Source organism: Dasypus novemcinctus, chromosome 4 (genome assembly GCF_030445035.2).
Source record: "Dasypus novemcinctus isolate mDasNov1 chromosome 4, mDasNov1.1.hap2, whole genome shotgun sequence".
Taxonomy (NCBI): domain Eukaryota; kingdom Metazoa; phylum Chordata; class Mammalia; order Cingulata; family Dasypodidae; genus Dasypus; species Dasypus novemcinctus.
In genome coordinates, this window is record NC_080676.1 from 30,794,589 (window position 1) to 30,809,003 (window position 14,415).

The window sequence follows — 14,415 nt, forward strand, 5'->3', positions numbered from 1 at the left end:
TTGGAATCATGATTATCTTTGGCCATCATTCCTCTTTTTCACTCTCAGCCTCATATTTCTCTGGTCTTCCTTTTCCTGACCAGTCTTCTTCGACTGCACACCCTCCATGTACATGCCCCCTTTTCACCAAACGTTCCCTCCACTTCCAGAAAGCCGACTTGACCCTGAGGAGCCACACCTCCTGCAGCTCTCTCCAGGAATGCTGCTCTTCTCCCACACCCAGGCACCTGCTGATACCAGCCTCTCCAGGGTGTAGACACAGATGTGAACACATTTTGTGCTTGCACCTTTGTGCTTCATTCCCTACCTCGCAGCCTCCAAAGTTCCCCCAGTGATGTGCTGTAGCCCCAGAGGCTGACTCCTGTGTACGCTTGCTCTCCCTCCAAGATCCTAAGCAGAGCCCATGGCCTCTGAAAGCCAGTGGAGTCTGTACCTAATGCTGCCCCCCCAGTTGCTCTGCAGGTCCAGCCAGATGGTGGTCCTGGGTATTGTGAGAAGCGAGGCCCCTCTCACAGCCCTGCATCCCCCGGACCCCAAAGCTTCCCAAGGCCTCTTATCTTTCAAGCCCCTACAGCTTTTGCATGAACCTCCTAGGGTCTCCATTTCCTTCATCTTCCTCCCTCTCTTCCAGACATACAGGCAACAACCTCTTCTTCGTCTTGTGGCCAAAAAAATCTTAGCATCATCCATGCATATTAATGAAAACAAATGGATGCGGGGGGCTGAGAATTATTTACAGCCCCATACAGGCAGCCTCGGCAACATTTGACACTGTCAATCACCCCTGTCTTCTAGAAAGGCCCTCATTTTTGGCTTTCAGCATACCATATCCTTTCAACTTCCTCCTTCCTCTCTGGCTTACTCTTCTCTTTGGGAATACCTTCTTGATCCCCATTTCCTTGCACTCTACACATTCCTCTTGGCCAATCTTATTCATTGTCAAGGATACAGTTATCATAGATATGCCAAACGATTCCCACATCCATAGCTTTAGTCCAGAGTTTATTCTCCATTCCAGAGATACATGTTTACCACAAATCTCTTCTCGGATGTCTTGCCGGTACCTTGCCAGCCACATGTCCTTCCCTTCATCCTTCCTCACAAACCAGCTTTCCTGTGTCCCCATCACAGTGAATGGCACCATCACCCTTCTATTATAGTTGCTCAAGATGAGAGGTCTCTTTTACTCTACTTCCCCCTCATTCCCTAGTCCAGTAAGCTACAAGTCCATAATCAGGTCCTGGCCTCTTCATTCATGTCAATAGGATTCCCCCATGGACTTTCAACCTAACCAATCTCTGAGTCCAGCATCTTACTCTCCTCCAATGCACTCTTTTCCAGTTTGTTTCTCATCCTAGTACAAACAAGAAATGACAACTTTGTACAGCACACTAGGATAACCTTTTGAAGCTATTGAAAGAAACCACCAATTCTACCTGGCTTCCCCAGAGGCTGAAGAGTTCATTATCTTGGCTCACTTCAAAGCTCTTCAGGCCACACTGGAAAGCTCTGCTATAATTTCTTCTCCCTCCTGCAGCCGGAGTGATCTTTCTAAAGCACAGACCTCACCAGGTCACTATCCTGCTCAGAATCCTTCCATGGTTCCCCATCAGCTTACACATCTCTTCATAATCTGACCCTGCCATCCCTCCAGCCTTCTCTCTTGCCTCCTCTTCATACTTTCTTCCCCATGTTCCAAATGCACCAAAATTATTACCTAGAGAGACGGTGAACCCTTGCCTCCAGGCCAAGCCCCACCACCAAGCCCTCCTTGTACTTCCAACTTCAGCTTCCCTTGAGAAGGCTAACATGTCAGTTCAGTGAGAGCAGGGACTAGGCCCAGAACTGCATGGCACAAAGTGAGAACCCGAACATTTCTTGAAGGATGACCAGTGAGTGAATTGGCTTGTGTGATAGAGCACTAAAGCAGGGACAAGGAGTTCAGGTCTCCACTCTGCCCCTGGCCTGCTAAATGACCCTGGGTGCCTCTCACTCTTCAAATGAAAAGACTGATCCCTAAGTTCCTGTCCAGTTCCAAAGGCCTGTGCTCCCAGGACTCTCTGGATCACAGCAGTTCTGCAAAGCCGTGTAATTCCTCACCTTTGAAAATAAATGAAGGTTGAAATTTGTAAATGGCCACAAATTTCTGCACCAGCAGAAATAGGAAAGTAACTAAACGGAAACAGTATCCTTTCAATAATACATATTTTTAGGAATTCCAAGTTTGGGGAAACCAGAAAACTTCGCCTTTCCACCCTCTGGCCCTCCCCACTCCCACGATGTTTGGCCCGAGTTGGTAAGACAAGGGAGTGTGGAGCAGGGAAGGTTTCGGAGTCCCTGTGCTCCCCTCTTCCTGCCTTTATTCCCCTCTCCTCCCTCCTCCACCCAAGTCATTTGATTCCAGGAAAGGACAGATATACTCTTTCAAGACTATGAAATTAGGCCCCAGTGAAGGAGGTGGAGAGGTGGGTAATGCAAGGTCTGAGGCAGGCTCTTCAATAAAACACTTTCAAGATTATAGTGACCTTCCCATTCCCTAATCGCCAGACAAAAAGCTTTAGTCATCATGAGGAAAACGGGTTACATGAATGTTACATTTTATACTGAATTGTGACTCCAAATGAAAATGATGCTAATAAATGATACAACCCAAGAAGAAAGAGAAATGTCGGTCTTCCCATGGAAATGAGCATAAGAAGCTCAGTCACTGTTAAGACCTTTCATCCTGAAATTCTGTTGAATTGTTTAGGAAAGAAAACAAGTCTCAAGCCCAAGTCATTCTCCCATTAAGAGAATGCCAGGTGGAAATTTCACAAAGGTGTTACTAATAACTGCTGATCATAATAATGCTGGCCACCTAATGCCAAAGCACAGAGCTATTGGATCCATGGTGGGCAAATTGGAGCCTGTGCCATCAGATCCATTTTCTTTTACATTTGTATATTTGTCCCCTATTGAGGGAAATGGTTGATACAGTAACCACACACACTTACATACACACAGCTAGTCACTGGTGTCTAGCCTAAATCCATATACTAACAATTATTTTTATTTTTATATTTATATTTATGTAGATATATTTTTCTTAATGTCATATTTCACCATTACTCACTTTTGCATTTTAAAAACACTTCTAATATACCCAGTAAAGTAGAATCTTTATTGTGGACAGGCCCTGGGATTTGATGGCCTGAGAAACTTCAGGACCAGGCCAATTATTGGGCCTGGAGGAGTGAGAATGAGGAGAGAGAAGAAAAGTAGATGAGAGAAAGAAGTGAAAGTTCGTTGCAGTATTTGCCACCGGGGATAAAATGACGTTTCTTCCTGCTTTAGAGGGAGAGGAGCCAGGGTGGTCTCAGGAAGTGGACTCACCGCGGCGCTGCCCCCGGGAGGAGCTGCCCAGGGCGGGACGCGCCAGGGCTGCTTCCCAGGAAGCGGGGCCAACAGCCCTCTGGGTGTCCAGGTGGAAGGAGGAGCTGAGGCATCTCTGAGAGGGACCAGGGACAGTGGTTTGGGGTCTACCTAAGGTGACAGCTTGGCCAGCCACGACGGGGAGCGGGGGCTCACAGGGCCGGGACGCGGGAACCGACCCCCCGCGGGCGCTCCGCTGCGGCAGCGCAGGGACAGCGTCCCGCCTGACCTGAGCGCGGCTGGGTCCCCCTGGGTCTGGCGCAGGGACAGCGTCCCGCCTGACCTGAGCGCGGCTGGGTCCCCCTGGGTCTGGCGCAGGGACAGCGTCCCGCCTGACCTGAGCGCGGGCTGGGTCCCCCTGGGTCTGGGCGCCGCGTGGCGCAGGGACAGCGTCCCGCCTGACCTGAGCGCGGGCTGGGTCCCCCTGGGGTGGGCGCAGGGACAGCGTCCCGCCTGACCTGAGCACAGGCTGGGTCCCCCTGGGTCTGGGCGCCGCGTGGCGCAGGGACAGCGTCCCGCCTGACCTGAGCGCGGGCTGGGTCCCCCTGGGGTGGGCGCAGGGACAGCGTCCCGCCTGACCTGAGCGCGGGCTGGGTCCCCCTGGGTCTGGCGCAGGGACAGCGTCCCGCCTGACCTGAGCGCGGGCTGGGTCCCCCTGGGGTGGGCGCAGGGACAGCGTCCCGCCTGACCTGAGCGCAGGCTGGGTCCCCCTGGGTCTGGGCGCCGCGTGGCGCAGGGACAGCGTCCCGCCTGACCTGAGCGCGGGCTGGGTCCCCCTGGGTCTGGGCGCCGCGTGGCGCAGGGACAGCGTCCCGCCTGACCTGAGCGCGGGCTGGGTCCCCCTGGGGTGGGCGCAGGGACAGCGTCCCGCCTGACCTGAGCGCGGGCTGGGTCCCCCTGGGTCTGGCGCAGGGACAGCGTCCCGCCTGACCTGAGCGCGGGCTGGGTCCCCCTGGGGTGGGCGCAGGGACAGCGTCCCGCCTGACCTGAGCGCGGGCTGGGTCCCCCTGGGTCTGGCGCAGGGACAGCGTCCCGCCTGACCTGAGCGCGGCTGGGTCCCCCCTGGGTCTGGGCGCGGCGCGGCGCAGTGACAGCGTCCCGCCTGACCTGAGCGCGGGCTGGGTCCCCCTGGGTCTGGCGCAGGGACAGCGTCCCGCCTGACCTGAGCGCGGGCTGGGTCCCCCTGGGTCTGGCGCAGGGACAGCGTCCCGCCTGACCTGAGCGCGGGCTGGGTCCCCCTGGGGTGGGCGCAGGGACAGCGTCCCGCCTGACCTGAGCGCGGGCTGGGTCCCCCTGGGTCTGGCGCAGGGACAGCGTCCCGCCTGACCTGAGCGCGGCTGGGTCCCCCCTGGGTCTGGGCGCCGCGTGGCGCAGGGACAGCGTCCCGCCTGACCTGAGCGCGGGCTGGGTCCCCCTGGGGTGGGCGCGGCGCAGGGGACCCGGGAACTGCGGGCCTGAGCGGGAGGGCCTGGAGCCAGCGCGGGCTCTGCTGGGAGGCCTGGGGCCTGCGAGCCACGTGCTGTCCGGGCTTGGGGCGGCGGTTGACTGACTCCCCTTTTCACCCAGGTGGGCCCTGAGGTTTGTGGGAAATCGGGAGGGGGACACCACTGGGCTTTCGACACCCTTCTGTTTGTGTGAGAGCTCAGCAGCAGGTCCTCAGAGTCTTTTAAGCGCTTTTGTCAGGCTACGTAGGATTTATTTGAGCAAAGTCAAAACTGGGCAAACCTGAATCCAGGGCTGGAGATGAAGGCGACAATGGAGAGGGAGAGTCTGGAGTTACTTTTTGCATTTTATTACAGGTAAATACTGGCCTTTTTTTTTTTTCTTTTTTTTAAGACAAGGACTCTGCAGAGGATCCTGTGGCCGCTGTCTCCTGTGCTGGCTAGTTGGGGTTACTTTGAGGCGGATGCTCTCTCCTTTACCCTCTCTCCCTCGTGTGAAATCTCCTCCCTGGGTGCTGTGATAAAGTCCAAATGAAACAGCTCCCGGGAACATTGTAACCAGTAAAACAATTGTCCTGGATTTCTGGTTGTCCTCCTCCCCTTTTTCGAGGTAGCATGGATCAATTTTTATAACTTTGAGAGTAATTGTAATGGTAGTTTTAGATTAATACTTTTATTAAACAATTTTTTGTTTTTGTTGCTAAATTTCAACTGAATACTTGCTATTGTAGCCAAGTGGCGAATGCTCTCAAGGACTGGGACTCACATAGATGAGTGAGTGGCAAAATTAAAATAATACATACATATTTACTAGGAAACAGATGAATTCACGTATGGAACCCCCCTGAAGGCACAGATGTGAAAGAATGACCAGTTACGTTATGATTAATAAGGTGAGTTCCTTGAGCTTAGGGAAGAAATTCTCATCTTCCAATTTGGTTCTATTTCATGTTTACTTTTAAATTGTTCAGAAATCAAAATGAGTTTCCCCATAGATATGACAAGGATAAGGAAATGGGGAAGAGGAACATCATGAAAAAGGGAAAAAGAAAAAGGATGGGTCACTAGGTATGAGAACACATTAGAATTAACAATTTCTTATATGGAATTTGAGAAAAAGAAACAATGGAAGGGAGACATTGGTTCAAGCAGTTCTCAGAGCTTGTAGTTTTACAGAAAAGTCACGCAGAGCAGGTCACTAAATCCAGAACAGCCTGATTCTTTGATTCTTTCCAGAGTAACACCCCTGCGTGGTGGTGGGGATGGAGAGAGTCACCTCCTCCAAGAGACGGTGTGTAGCCTCTTGTTTCCATACAAAAATCTTTTATAACTCAGATTTTTTGTCCCTTGGTCATCATTATATTGCAGTTTTATTTGCAAGGGGAAAAAAAGAATATTGTTCCTCTCTATACACTATTTGAGAATACTGAAGTAGGTTTAAACATTAGATAACTATTTACATACGGATTTTAATTTTAGTAATGAATAGCTACTGAGTTAATTTTGGCTAAAACCAGCTCTATTTTAGCTGGTACTAAAAGATCAAGGTCAGGAGTTTGTCTAATAATGTTTATTATATGGAGACCTTTTGTTTCTTTAAATAGCCATAGCACCTCTGAATTTTTCGCTCAGAAATATGTGCCTGTGATCAAGGAAGGCAGTAGGAAAAGCCTGAAGGTGGCTAAGATAACTCCAAGTATAAGTTCTCTTGAATGAAGGGTCTTAGGTGCCTCAGCACATGAAGGGCAAGTTATTTAGGTTCTTTTTATTTATATTGACATCCATCTCATTTCATAAAGGGTTTAAGTCAAACCACTTTCTTAATCCACAGTTTAAAAGGTGATTTTTTAGGAACCCATAGGGATGAAGGAAATTATCTGTGAAGAAACAATTAAAAAAATTGAACATAACCAACCAGTATATTATTTTTCGCCATCTCTACATGCAGAGAATTTTTTTTTAAATATTTATTTATTATTATTATTTTTTAATTACATTAAAAAAAATATATGAGGTCCCATTCAACCCCACCGCCCCCGCCCCCCACTCCCCCCACAGCAACACTCTCTCCCATCATCGTGATACATCCATTGCACCTGGTAAGTTCATCTCTGAGCATCACTGCACCCCATAGTCAATGGTTCACATCATAGCCCAGACTCTCTCACGTTCCATCCAGTGGGCCCTGGGGGGATCTACAGTGTCCCGTAATTGTCCGTGAAGCACTATCCAGGACAACTCCACGTCCCGAAAACGCCTCCACATCCCATCTCTTCCTCCCGTTCCCCACACCCAGCAGCCACCATGGCTACCGTTCCCACACCCATTTCACATTTCCTCTGTGGACATTGGATTGGTTGTGTCCTTTGCACACCTATGTCAAGTGAGGGCTTAGATTCCACATGGGTACTGGATGCACTCTTCCCGCTTCTAGTTGTAGACACTCTAGGCTCCATATTGTGGTGGTTGACCTTCTTCAACTCCATGTTAGCTGAGTGGAGTAAGTCCAATAAGTCAAAGTGTAGGAGCTGAAGTCTGTTGAGGCTCTGGGCCTGGGTGTCATATTATCAGTCCAGAGATTCAAATCCCCTACATATATCTTAAACTCAGCACCAACTACAATTCCAATAAAGTAGCATGCAAGTCTTGTGAAAAGAGATCCCCTCTGAGTCCATTTCCATCACGCAGAAACACCAGCTCCAAAGAAGGGCCATCTGTCATGGCAGTGAACCCCTTCTGCCATGACCATAGAACCCGTGGGTCTCTTTATCCCTCAAAAGAACCAATACCTGGGGTTGTATCTACCTTATCTGTCTCTTAGACTCTGTTCAGTTGTACATAGGGGTATTCCTTCTGACAACCTCCAGACTCTTTTTTAGAGACTCACAGCCTTATAATCTCATTTCTCCTTTCCATTTCCCCCTTACATTAGGTCAAACCACTTCCCGAAGTCATGTTATTATATGTAGACAGGTATATTCTGCTGTTCCGCATTGAATCTTTAATTCAAGGTCATTTTCTAGTTGCTTCTTCAGCTGGTATGTGGTAGTGATCCCTCGGTGCCAGGGAGGCTCATCCCTGGGTGTCGTGTCCCACGCTGGGGGGAATGCATCACATCTACACGCTGAGTTTGGCTGTGAGAGTGGCCACATTTGAGTAACATGAAGGCTGTCAGGAGGAAACCCCCAGGCACAATGCTACTCTAGGCCTTGTTCTTATTGCAGGTGCATAGGCTCAAAAGTGTAGCCATTAGAATCAAGAGCCCACTGTTGGGCCCTCCTTCCTTCCTGGTTCTTGCCGTTCATGCAGAGAATTTTTAAGCCCAGTAATTCTCCCTCTCCAAAGTTCCCAAATACCACAAGGGCTACACTGTCCAAAAGGGGACAGGGGATGAGGATGGAAGAAAGGTAGCCAAATGGCAAATATGGAAGATAAGTTTAGCAGTAATATTTGGGACATAAAGGAGACACTGGCTGGGAAGGATTTTTGTGAGAGAACTAACCATGGTCATTGTTGGTAGCCACCTTTTACTGCTTTGCTTTTTTTTTTTTTTAGAGACATTGTAGGTTTACAGAAAAATCATGCATAAAATACAGAGTTCCGATACACCACCCTATTATTAACACCTTGCACTAGTGTGGTATATTTGTTACATTTTACAAAAGAATGTTTTTATCATTGTACTATTAACTATAGTCTATCCTTTATAATATGGCTCCCTGTTTATGTTGTACTGTCTTATGTTTGTTTAATTTTTTACTCTAGTAACATGTATACAACCTAAGATTTCCCCTTTTAACTACATTCAAATATATAATTCAGTGCAGTTAGTTACGTTGACAGTGTTGTGCTACCATCACCACCATCCATTATGAAAACTTTATGACCAACTCAAAAAGAAACCGTACAATTTAAAAATTAACTCCTCATTCCCTATCTCCCCCGACCCTGGCCACTGGTAACCTATACCCTAGTGTCTGCCTCTAGAATTGGCTTATTCTAATTATTTCCTGTCAGTAAGATCATACAATATCTGTCCTTTGAGTCTGGCTTATTTCACTCAACATGATTTCTTCAAGATGCCTCCATGTTGTCACACGCATCGGAACTTCATTACTCGGGAAACGGATGTGGCTCACCAGTTGGGCTCCTGTCTACCATATGGGAGGTCCAGGGTTCGATGCCCAGGGCTTCCTGGTGAGGGCAAGCTGGCCCACTGAGTGAGCTGGCCCATGTGGAGTGCCGGCTCACGCTGGAATGCCACCCTGCGCAGGAGTGCCGGCAGATGCTTAGAGCTGGCGCAGGAAGATGACACACCAAGAGACACAGAGGAGAGAAAATAAGAAGACATCGTAGAACAGGGAGTTGAGGTGGCACAAGAGAATAATCGCCTCTTTCTTACTCTGGAAGGTCCCAGGATTGGTTCCTGGAGCCAACTAATGAGAATACAATCAGACACAGAAGAACACGCAGAGAATGGACACAGAGAGCAGACAATGGGTAGAGAGAAATAAATAAAAATTTTTTAAAAAGGAACTTTATTCCTTTTTATGGCTGAATACTGTTCCATTGTATGCATGTATCATTTTATTTAGCCATTCATTGATTGATGGACACATGGGTTGCTTCTATCTTTTGACAATAGTGAATAATGTTGTTATGAACATCGGTGTGCAAATATCTATTTGAGTCCCTTCTTTCAATTCTTTTGGGTGTATGCATAATGTGGGATTGCCAGGTCATACGGTAATACTGTACTTAGTTTTCTGAGGAACAACAAAGTGTTCCTATTTCTCCACATCCTCTCCAACATGTTCATGTATTACTTTCTTTTTCTTCCTTTTTTTTAAGAAGACACCAGGGATTGAACACAGGACCTCATACATGGGAAGCAGGTGCTCAACTACTGAGCTATAATAGCTCCCCTACTTACTTCTTACTTTTTTTAATATCAGCCATTCTCATGGGTGTGAAATGGTAGTTTATTGTAGTTTTGATTGGTATTTCCCTAATAGTGAATGACGTTGAACATCTTTTCATGTGTTTTTTGGACATGTATATATCTTCCTTGGAGAAATGTCTATTCAAGTGTTTTGCCCATTTTTTAAATGAGTTGTCTTTTTATTACTGAGTTGTAGGATTTGTTTACATATTCTGGGTATTAAATCCTACTGGATACATGATTTCCAAACATCTTCTCCACTGAGTAGGTTGTCTTTTTACTCTCATGATAAAGCCCTTTGAGGCACAAAAGTTTTAATTTTGATGAGGTCACATTTATCTATTGTTTTTTCTTTTGTTGCTTTGAGTGTAAAGTCTAAGAAACCATTCCCTGAAGAGGCTTTCTATGTTTTCTTCTAGGAGCTTTATAGTTCTGATACTTCTATTCAGGCCTGTGGTCCGTTAGGAGCTGGTTTCTGTGTATGACGTAAGATAGGGCTCCTCCTTCATTCTTCTGTACGTGGAGGTCCAGTTTCCCAGCACCACCTGCTGGAGAGACCATTCTCCCCACCAGTGGACTTGGCAGCCCTGTCAAAAGCAGTTGGCTTATTCACCAAATGCAGTGAATGTGCCACAGTGATGAAAGAGGTTGTTGATGTGGGAGGAGTGAGGTGGGGTGGGGTGTGGGTTATTTGGGAACCTTTTATATATATATATTTTAAAAGATTAATTAATTTATTTATTTCTCTCCCCTTCCCCCCCACCCTGGTTGTCTGTTCTCTGTGTCTATTTGCTGCGTGTTCTTTGTCCGCTTCTGTTGTTGTCAGCGGCACAGGAATCTGTGTTTCTTTCTGTTGCGTCATCTTGTTGTGTCAGTTCTCCGTGTGTGCGGCACCATTCCTGGGCAGGCTACACTTTCTTTCGCGCTGGGCGGCTCTCCTTACAGGTGCACTCCTTGTCATGGGGCTCCCCTACGCGGGGGACACCCCTGCATGGCAGGGTACTCTCTGCACGCATCAGTACTGCGCATGGGCCAGCTCCACATGGGTCAGGAGGCCCGGGGTTTGAACCGCGGACCTCCCATGTGGTAGACGGTTGCCCTAACCACTGGGCAAAGTCAGCTGCCTATATTTTTTAATGTAGCATTTTTTGTGATCTATGTTATCTTCAAAAAAACACAATTTAAAAAAAACGGAAAAAAAAAGCAGTTGGCCATTAAGGGTTTCTGTTTTTTTTCCTTTTTTCTTTGTTGCCCCTTGTATGTTCTAGAAAATATACTTGTCACTTTGCATGCTATTACCTCACTTAATCGTCCCAGAAACCAGCACATGAGTTTTTCTCAGATTAAATAAATTGAGGCTTAATAAGTGAGGCTTAATAAGATTGAGTAGTTGTTCTCATCTCATAACAGGTAGAGATGGGCTTCAAATCCAGGCTGGCTAAACACAGGAGCACATGTTCTTTCCAGTACACAAAGATCAAAGGAAGCAGAAAGAGAGTCCTAATATATACAAGTATAAGGGGCTTGGTGGACAATTGACTTCATTACACCTTCCTCTTTTTTTTTTTTTTACTAACTGTAAAATTCTATAATGATTCTGACTTCAATTCAAAAGTGCAGTGGAGGGAAGCGGATGTGGCTCAAGCAGTTGGGTGTCTGCTACCACATAGGAGGTCCCAGGTTCAGTTCCCAGTGCCTCCTAAAGAAGATGAGCAGGACAGCTAGCTGACACATTGGGTTGTTGCAGCAAGATGATGCAAATAGATAATGCGATGAGATGACACAATGAGGAAAACACAATGAAAGACAAACAAGCAGGGACTCCTGCTTTGGACTCCTACCTCCCACATGGAAGGTCCCGGGTTCAGTTCCCTGTGCCTCCTAAAAAAAAAAACAGACAAGAAGACACAGAGAGCACACAATGAACAGATACAGAGAGCAGATAGTGAGTACAAAACAATGGGGGTGAAGGGTGGAGAAATAAAATAAATCTTTAAAAAAATGTGGCAGGGAAGTGGATTTGGCTCAATGGATACAGCATCCACTTACCACATGGGAAGTTCAAGGTTCAAACCCAGGGCCTCCTAACCGATGTGGTGAAACTGGCTCATGAGCAGTGCTGATGTGCGCAAGGAGTGCCATGGCATTCAGGGGTGTCCCCCGCATAGGGGAGCCCTACACGCAAGAGTGTGCCCCATAAGGAGAGCCACCCAGTGTGAAAAAGTGCAGCCTGCCCAGGAGTGGGACCACACACACAGAGAGCTGACGCAGCAAGATGACGCAACTAAAAAAGACACAGATTCCTGGTGCCACTGACAAGAATACAAGCAGACACAGAAGAACACACAGTGAATGGACAGAGAGAGCAGATAACTGGGGGGGGGGGGCGGGGGAGGAGAAAAAGAAATAAAATATAAATCTTTAAAAAATATATGTGGCAAGTCTTTTTTTTTCCTAAAGATTTATTTATTTATTTAATTCTCCCCCTCCCCCAGTTGTCTATTCTCTGTGTCTATTTGCTGCGTCTTGTTTCTTTGTCCGCTTCTGTTGTCAGCAGCACCGGAAGTGTGGGCGGCGCCATTCCTGGGCAGGCTGCACTTTCTTTCGCGCTGGGCAGCTCTCCTTACAGGTGCACTCCTTGTGCGTGGGGCTCCCCTACGCGGGGGACACCCCTGCGTGGCAGGGCACTCCTTGCCCACATCAGCACTGCGTGTGGGCCAGCTCCACACGGGTCAAGGAGGCCTGGGGTTTGAACTGCGGACCTCCCATGTGGTAGACAGATGCCCTAACCACTGGGCCAAGTCCATTTCCCGGCAAGTCTTATTTTAAAAAGGTGCATTTGAGGGGAATGGATGTGGCTCAAGCAACTGAGCACCAGCCTCCCACATGGGAGATCCTGAGTTCGGTTCCTGGGCCTTGTGACAAAACAACAACAAAACAGCAAGCAAAACAAATGATAAAACCAACTCAGGGAAGCTGATGTTGGTGTGGCTTCCCATATATAAGGTTATAGGTTTGGCCCCCAGTATCTCCAAAAAAAAAGTGCATTGGAGGGGAGCAGATGTGGCAAAAGTGGTTGAGTGCCTGCTTCCCATGTATGAGGTTCTGAGTTCAAGTCCTGGTACCTCCAAAAAAAAAGTGCATTGGAAAATTACTTATGAGTAAGGATTATCGAATGTAAATTACTTCAAAAGAAGTTTTTATAAGTAAGAGTAAGAACACATATCTATGTTTGAAATAAAATTTTGAAAACTACAAATATTTTGAAAGTGATTTGTCTTTCTAAATACATGGCCTTTATAGTTGGCCTGACCTCCCTCTGCCTGGGAGGGAAATTAGAAATATTACTGGTAATAGAAGCTTCAGACATTCAAAAATAAAATTCTGAAACAAGATAATAGACTTGCAAGACATGCTATTATCTTGTGGAAAAAAAAATCTAAACCCCTTAATATCCCTCATTAGCTTATCAAAAATCTGGCTTAGTCAGCTTTATGTTTGGGAGGTCCTAAAAGTAAGAAGGACTAAAAAGTGATCAGATATATAAAGACAAAAAAAAACCTTACCTCCATGAGCCATTTCTGGGGAAATTACTTGAGGATGAATGTCTATAAAACAAAAAGAGGGAAGCAGAAGTGAATCAAGCAGCTGGGCTCCTGCCTACCACAGGAGAGGTCCCAGGTTCGGTTCCCAGTGCCTCCTAAAGACAAAGAGCAAGACGGTGAGCTGATGCGACCAAGATGACGCAGTGGGATGATGCCACCAAGGGACACAGCGAGAAAACACAGTGAGAGACACAACAAAACAGGGAGTGGAGGTGGCTCAAGTGATTAGGTGCCTCCCTCCCACATGGGAGGCCCCAGGTTCAGTTCCTGGTGCCTCCGAAAAAGAAGACAAGCAGATAGTGAGTGCAAACAATGGGGGGGGGGGGGGGGATAAATAAAAATAAATAAATCTTTAAAAAAAAAACACAAAAGGAATATTCAGGTAAGAAATAGATAAGGGCTCCAAGAAGGAATTGAGCAACCCCAGAATTACAGCTACACAATGAGTAAGTTAGAGCAGAAAGTGGAGAGACTGGAAGGAATGCCTCAAGGTAAAAAGGAGAGGGGGGATTTTATGCAATAAGCAGTATGGTTGAAAGTTGGATAAATGTGAAGATACAGTGAGCATGCATTTTTTGGTGCACAATTAAAAACTTCAGGGGAGATAAAACCTTAGCTGTACAAGAAGATAATGGTCAAAATGTGAAGCAAGTTAAAATGATTTTTAATCATTTTAATGATTTTGAGGAACTGATAGAGTATAAGAAATCTATTTGATCTTCATGCAAAGTGGCACAGAGCTTGTGATATTGATTTTTTAGAAAAGTAAATATAATCATAGCACACTATTTGGTTCTGCAGTGAAGAAAAAGTACTCAATAATGTAATCCTTTTTATTATTTCCAACTTTTAGAATTAAACCATAACCACGACAGAGAAGAGTATCTTTATAGAACAAAATAAAAAAATAATGCTAACAGTTCATAGCAGCATTATTCACAACAGCCAAAAAAAAAAAAAAAAAAAAGGCGGGGGGGGGGGGAACACCCCAAATGTCTACAAACTGAGATTAAAG